Below are 8,406 nucleotides of genomic sequence, written 5' to 3'. Positions count from 1 at the left end.
AACAGTGAGTAGTTAGGGTATGGAATGCATGGCTTGGAAGTGTTGGAGCAGGACAATTGTGGCATTCATTGGATGATTATTTAAATTATCAAATAAATAGATGCAATTTGCAGGGTTAGAGGCAATAGACACAAGATTGATATCAAGTTCAAATGCTCAGACAGCAATGCAGACCAAATGGCTATAGGGTGTAGGTTTGCTCGCTGAGCTGTAGGTTTGATATCCAGACATTTCATTACCTAGTTAGGTAACATCATCAGTGGTGACCTCCAAGTGAAGCGAAGCTGTTGTCTCCTGCTTTCTATTTATATATTTGTCCTGGATAGGGTTCCTGGGGTTTGTGGTGATGTCATTTCCTGTTCGTTTTCTGAGGGGTTGATAGATGGCATCTAGATCTACGTGTTTGTTTATGGCGTTGTGGTTGGAGTGCCAGGACTCTAGGAATTCTCTGGCATGTCTTTGCTTAGCCTGTCCCAGGATAGATGTGTTGTCCCAGTCGAAATGGTGTTTTTTTTTCTTCCATGTGTAGGGCTACAAGGGAGAGAGGGTAGTGTCTTTTTGTGGCGAGCTGGTGTTTGTGTATCCTGATGGCTAACTTTCTTCCTGTTTGTCCTACATAGTATTTGTGGCAGTCCTTGAATGGAATTTTGTAGACGACGTTGGTTTTGTCCATGGGTTGTACTGGGTCTTTTGAGTTTGTTAGTTTTGGTTTGAGAGCGTTGGTGGGTTTGTGTGCTACCAGGATTCTGAGGGGTCTTAGTAGTCTGGCTGCCTTCTGCACCAGGAGAATTTTGTGATTTTGTAATGCAGTGATCAGTACCAGAACCAACTATCTTGGTTCATTAAATAACAAATAAATAATTTGTTTTGCAAACAAGATGTTTACCATAAAACCACAAGTGTGTAAGTGAGCCATTCAGCCACTTGAGTTGCTCTGCGCAATGAGATCGTGGCTAATCAAGCAATCCTCAGCTCCACTTTCTTGCCTTTTCCCCATTACTCTTGATTTTCCCACTAATATGAAATCTGCCTAACTCAGCCTTGAATATACTTAATCATCCAGCCTCAACAATCTTCTGTGGTAAAGAATTGCATAATTTCACAACTCACTGAGAGAAGAAATCTCTGTCAAGTGCAAAAGGCTGCTGCTCCCAACTCTATATTCAAATCTAGTATCTTCTGTCACTCACAACTTAAGAGTCGCTAGCTCCTTCTGAAAGGGTTGCAGATTTGGTGTCTCCATCTTAGCTGTTTCTTCTTTCTAAGTGTAACATTGTTGCTGTTGTAATGGGTGTCCTTTGCTTTGCAAAGTATTCTAAAAAAGTTCTATATATATATATAACGTCCAGTTAATGATATTATAAATAAATAATTTGGAAAATACATCTCATTAGAACTGTGTACCTGGCAGTGAGAACACATTTATCAGAGCTTATCTGTAGTATAACAGCTAGGATTCTTACATACTAAAGGCAATACTCTCCAGCTAATTCAGCACAGGACATCCCAAAAGTATAGACAAAGACAATTTCAGATCTTGCACAAAAGACAGAAATTGCTGGAAAAGCTCAGCAGATCTGGGACCATCTGTAGAGAGAAATCAGGGTTAATGTTTCAGTTCGAGTGGCCCTTCCTCAGAGCTTGCAAATTGAATCCCCAATTGCAAACTGGGGGGAGCAGCCATGGTCAGACTTAAACAGGGAAATCTGGTGATTTCAGCATTTCAGGACAGCTTGCCTTCGGGACAAGTGAGTACCAAAAGCCAAATCTCCACCCCATCAACATTATCAATCAGTTACACAAATTAAGACTTGATCAGATATTGCACATGAGAGAACATCCCTCAGGACTGTAGATTGGACTATTTGTTTTGCTGCACTCATCTGTTGAAATGACAGGAGTATCCAACAGACCTATTGTCAGAAATAAAAATAAAATGTACTTTAGAAATACAAGTGCAAGAATATGACTCAATGTGTTAAGTTTTATGATTTTTTTCTGAAATATAATCAGTCTGTTCACAACCCTGGTATCACACTTGGCGACATATCTATGTCATCACTGAGACAGCAAGAAAATGAGGACTGCAGAGGCTGGAGATCAGAGTCAAAAAGTGTGGCGCTGGAAAAGCACATCAGGTCAGCAGCATCTGAGGAACAGGAGAATCGATGTTTCAGGCATAAGGCTAATTGACTCCATTGCTGTTGAAATCCACATATCTGTTACCATGGATAATAATAGTATAGTTAGGGAGTGTGTTCCAGGATTTTAACCCAGAAGCAGTGAAGGAACAGCAATACATTTCCGGGTCAGGATGGTGACTTATTTGGAGCATTATGTGGTTCTCCCATGCATCTCCTGTTGGATTCTATTTATTAATTTCCCTCAATAATCTACACTTGTTCTAAATTAAAACAGAATCAAAATTCTTAACTTTGCTTTCAATCCCCTCCGTGACCTCATCTTTCTGTATCTTTGTCATGTCCTCCAACCTATAATTGTCTGAGATCTCTGTGTTTCTCTCGGTGTAGCCTCTTTATCTTTTAAATTGTTCTACTATTGGCAGCAATGCTTTCAATTGCCCCAAATGGGTCTCCAAGATCTGGAATTTCCCAAATCTCCCGAACTCTTGAGCTACATTCCTTTCTTTAATGTATTTCTAGGAATGAGGAACATCCCATTGAACATATACTGGTGGATGGTCCCCTAGCCCAGCAACAGGCAACTCCCAGTAACATTTTTCTGGCTGAGTTTCCCGCTCACAGGAACGTCAGTATATTTACAACTACCCACTCATTGTGATATCACAATTGATCCTCACTTTTGAATGCCCTTTTCAGTCACGTCTTCTGATGTTAGACTATATTTTGCTTGTTCCCTCTAAAATCTCTTCCTCAGATTCAAATCTATGGCCTCATGTGAACCCCAAAATGTTGTGCATGTCTTCAACTGGGTCAGCCCCATGTTCTGAAATGCCCTTTCAAATTCTTCCACCCTCTCCTCTTTTAAGCCCCTTCATAAATCCATTCTCTCAGCTTATTTTGAGCTCCATGTCATTTTGTTCTGAATTTTCCTTTGAGATTCCATCAATGCAAAGTTGCTCTTGGAAGAGAGTCCACCATCTGCTCCATTCATTACATGGCTTACTTAACATGAATGTATTGGTCTAAAAGGCATTGCTATTTGATTTTCCATTCCTGCCCTACATTGATTGAGTAACAAAGAAACAAGTTCAGAGCTATTGTGACTTGGGCTGCAAGCTGCGATTTGGTTGTTTAATACATAAAGCAAACAATCATACAGACTCTGTCTGCCAACACGTCTCTCCCTCTCCCTCCCCCTTCCTTCCCCCATCCCTCCTCCCCCATCCCTCCTTCCTCCTCCCCCCTCCCCCTTCCTCCTCCCCCCTCCTCCCCCCATCCCTCCTCCTTCCCCCCACCCCTTCTTCCCCCCACCCCTTCCTCCCCCCACCCCTCCTCCTTCCCCCCACCCCTCCTCCTTCCCCCACCCCTCCTCCTTCCCCCCACCCCTCCTTCTTCCCCCCACCCCTCCTCCCCCCTTCCTCTACTCCCTTCCTCTCCCCCCTTCCTCCCTCCCCACCCCCTTCCTCCCCCCACCCCTCCTTCCCCCCCCATCCCCACCCCTCCTCCCCCCCTCCCCCCCTCCTGCCCCTCCTGCCCCTCAACAAACATAGACCACATCAGATAAACCAAATAGCTAATTCTCTTATGGGAATTCTGTGCACACTTTGGCAGCCACTTTCCCTATATCAACCACATTCCACCTCTGAACCTTTAATTCACGTAGCTCCTTACCTCTTATCAAGTAGATTAAGATCATTATCTACACTCAAATCTACATAGGTCCAGCGGTCCCTTGGGTTTGTCAATGGTTTCAGTGGGTTCTGGGATAGCTGAAATATTCAATGTCACAACTGTACTGCTACTAATAAATTTTCATACAAGTACATTGTGATGTGTTTTGTCTCCTGATACTTCTCCCATGCAGTCATTCTCTCATAGGGGTTGGTTTAGTTGAATTGGTTGGATGGGTGGTTTGTGAAGCAGTGAGATACCCACAGCATGGGCTCAATTCCTATCACCATGTGAGGTTACCATGAAGGACTCTCCTTCTTAACCTCCCCACTCGCCTGAGGTATGGTGGCCTTCAAGTTAAATCACCACCAGTTGTCCCTCTCAAATGAGAGAGCAGCCCTATACTCTGGTAAGATGACAGCGACACAACAACATTCTTTCATCTGAGCTTATCGTAATTGCCATTATGTTATTTGATCATATGGGAATTCTTGCCACTTTTGCTAAAAAAATCCATGGGTCAAGAATCAGTATGTTCACTCACATGAAGACCCCATGGCAGAAAGTGGAGATGGAGTAGACAAATCCTTGAATTGAGGGACAGATAATGATGGTGTTGCTTGAGCAAGGGTTGAGCAGATCACAGCAATTCTGGGGGTTCTCTCACATCAACCAGTCATCCCAGACTGTAAAATGGCACAGTTAAACTTCAGCTGAAAATGTGTTGCTGGTTAAAGCACAGCAGGTTAGGCAGCATCTAAGGAATAGGAAATTCGATGTTTCGGGCATAAGCCCTTCATCAGGAATTTCCTGAAATTTCCTATTCCTTGGATGCTGCCTAACCTGCTGTGCTTTAACCAGCAACACATTTTCAGCTGTGATCTCCAGCATCTGCAGACCTCATTTTTTACCCTACAGTTAAACTTCAGGCAGATTATGGTATCCCTGACCTGAGGCACTGAGTCAAATGTCTGCTCAGGGATCACCATAGTGGTAGTGCACTAGCTCTCAGTCAAAGCGGAATTAACTGTGCGAACCTCCATGGATATCATATCACAGAAGTGCTGCTGTATTAAGAGTGAGATATCTGTCATCTCAGGTGGACGTAAAATATCCCAGACAGAAGAAGGGAGTCCTCTCCAATGTTTTGATGAGACTTACCAAACAGATTATCTGATTGTTTATACTGATGTTTTGTGGATTTTTCTGTGTGTACTTTGCCTGTCATGTGTCAGACATTACAGGAGTGACAACACTTTAAAGGTACTTCATTGACTGTTTCAGAGAATTTCAGACATCCTGATACAGTGCAAGGTGCTGCAGAAATCTGTTATGAAGATGTGAGTGTACTGTACCTTTAAGAGAGTTAAAAGGTAGCAGAACTACCTGAAAAAGCACCAAGCGTTGTGAATAAGATATAATGTAACATTTGGTCAAACAACTCGATTAGATGGTTGCCTGGAGATGACAAAACAAATTCAAATTAGGCCAATGAGTTCAAATTATACCCCGAAAAATACCAAACTCCAATCAAGTTTGAATTTAGTATATTCACAATCTTAAAAGCCAGCGACACAATCTGACGCTTTGGAGGTAGAAAATCGGGGAAAATTGAACAGTTGGGAGGTGACTGCCAAGCCACTAGCATCTGTGGACTGCTCAGAGAATAGCTCTCTTAAAGATACCTTTATCCATCAATAACCTGTGAAGTAGAAATTCCCTAAGAAGAAAAGAAGACAAAGGAAGACATAACAATAACATTCGACATCTGGCTGGTTTTGAAAAGTTGAATTTTGGTAATTCTCAATTGGTGGTTTTATCGGACTTGTATTATAGAAGGAAAGGTAAAAGGTGGATTAGAGGAAGGAGTTGTAAATAGTTGTAATTATTCTGTGTTATACTTTAAGAAATAAAGTTGTTAATTTTTACTTTTAGTTGTTCTTGGCCTCGGGAATTTTCACAGGTTACTGCACGGGATAAATGTTTTCTGTGTTGCTAATTTAAAGTTATGCAGGAAGGTTAGCCCCATGTCATAACAAATCCAAAAGCTTCCTTCTCTTGATTCCTTTTACTTTCAGAGAAGTTACATTTTGACTCCACTAACTCCACTTCAGGCTAGTATCCACAAAAGTCAGAATGTAGCATAGAAGAAACGTTTCCTTTTGTAGACATACCACACAAATCCTGTCATAGTACAGCAGAAAGTTGTTAGAACCTTGCATTTGTATAGCAACCTTCACCACCTCGATATGCTTTACAGACAATGAAGAACTTCTGAATTAGTCAGTGTACAACATCAGACTTTGCTCTTGAGCAATTGTTAAGATATTTTCTTTTGAATTATTCACTAGCATTTACCAACAATCAGTCTCCTGTAACAAGATCATCACAGTACAGATCCATGCTCTCTGCTTCTGATCTGCACATATATGAATTGCTTGCAGGGGATTACTGGACAGTGGGATACAAGGGAAAAACATCCACAGATTTCCCCTCTTCCTTTACATCAATCTAGCATTTGAAAAATTTTACCCATGGGATGTGGGTTTCACTAGCTGGGCCAATATTTATTACCCATCCTTAATTTCCCAGAGGGCAACCAGGAGTCAACCGCATTGCTGTGGGTCTGGAATCACACATAGGCCAGACCAGGTAAGGATGGCAATTTCCTTCCATAAATCACATTAGTAAACCAGATGAGTTCTTTCCCCCAAATTAGCAATTCTCTGGCATTCTAGTCCCTGGACCAATGCAACCTTAGTATCTAAAATAATCCCAAAACTGTTTGCAAAAATAATGACACGAAAGTTGGTGGAGTTGTGGACAGCGAAGAAGGATGTGGCAGGTTACAGCAGGATATAGATAAGTTGCAGAGCTGGGCAGAAAGGTGGCAAATGGAGTTCAATGTAGCTAAGTGTGAAGTCATTCACTTTGGTAGGAGTAACAAGAAGATGGATTACTGGGCTAATGGTAGGCTACTTGGTAGTATGGATGAGCAGAGGGATCTTGGTGTCCATGTACACAGATCTCTGAAAGTTGCCACCCAGATAAATAGTGCTGTGAAGAAGGCATATGGTGTACTGGGCTTTATTGGTAGAGGAATTGAGTTCCAGAGTCCTGAGGTCATGTTGCAGTTGTATAAGACTCTGGTGCGGCCTCATCTGGAGTATTGTGTGCAGTTTTGGTCGCCATACTATAGGAAGGACGTGGAGGCATTGGAACGAGTGCAGAGGAGGTTTACCAGGATGTTGCCTGGCATGGTAGGAAGATCGTATGAGGAAAGGCTGAGGCATTTGGGGCTGTTCTCATTGGAGAAAAGAAGGTTTAGGGGAGATTTGATAGAGGTGTACAAGATGATTAGGGGTTTAGATAGGGTTGACAGTGAGAACCTTTTTCCACTAATGGAGTCAGCTGTTACTAGGGGACACAGCTTTGAATTAAGGGGTGGTAGGTATAGGACAGATGTTAGGGGTAGATTCTTTACACAGCGGGTTGAGAGTTCATGGAATGCTCTGCCAGTAGCAGTGGTGGACTCTCCCTCTTTATGGTCATTTAAGCGGGCATTGGATAGGCATATGGAGGTTATTGGGCCAGTGTAGGTTAGGTAGGCTTTGGTTGGCGCAACATCGAGGGCCGAATGGCCTGTACTGCGCTATATTTTTCTATGTTCTATGTTCTATAACCCTGAGCTTCCTGTTGCTTGCCACTCGAACACACCACCGTGTTCCCTGGTCAACATCGCTGTCTCAGACTTGCTGCAATGCTCCAGCAAAGGTTGGAAGAACAGACTCTTATTTCCCAGTTGGGGCACTGTAGCCTTCAGGACTCGATAACAAGTTCAATAGTTTTCGAGCCTAAACATCTTCTCCCAACCCCACATACCAGCCGAGTCATCACTTGGGCTGCTACCACAACGAAGCTATCGTTAGATACTAATGGTACCCATTTTTAGCTATTCATCCTCCCAGGCTGAGCATTATACATTCTTCCTGCTCAACTGCTGTTCTCTCTCTCTGGGCTCCATCTCCACCTCCTGGGAATGCAGGGTTTGAGTTACAAGGAGTACTGGATACTTTTTTCATTTTCACTGGAGACTAGGAGATTGAGGGGTGACCTTATTGAAGGTTATAAAATCACGAGGGACTTAGATAAGGTGAATAGCATGAGTCTTCCCCAGAATGAGTGAGTTCAAAACTAGGGGGCATATTTTTAAGGTGTACGAAGAAAGATTTAAAAGTGACCCGAGGGGCAACTTTTTCCAAACAGAGAGTGGGTCATATGTGGAATGAACTGCCAGAGGAAATGGTAGATGCAGATGCAGTTACAGTATTTAGTAGACATTTAGACAGGTTTGGAGGGATACGGGCCAAATGCAGGCAAGTGGGGCTACTTTACTTTGAGAAACTTGGTCAGTATGAACGAGTTGGACCGAAGGGTCTGCTTTCGTGCTGTATGACTCTATGACTTCTCCCCTCACCTCATCTTCAGCATCTATACCAGCCTTTTCCTCGCTACAATCTCTTTTGAAGAAGGGTCACTGGAACCAAAATGTTAACGGTGAACAGTCTCCACAGATGCTGCCAAACCAACT

Source organism: Hemiscyllium ocellatum, chromosome 10 (genome assembly GCF_020745735.1).
Source record: "Hemiscyllium ocellatum isolate sHemOce1 chromosome 10, sHemOce1.pat.X.cur, whole genome shotgun sequence".
Lineage (NCBI taxonomy): Eukaryota > Metazoa > Chordata > Chondrichthyes > Orectolobiformes > Hemiscylliidae > Hemiscyllium > Hemiscyllium ocellatum.
This window is presented reverse-complemented; position numbering follows the sequence as displayed.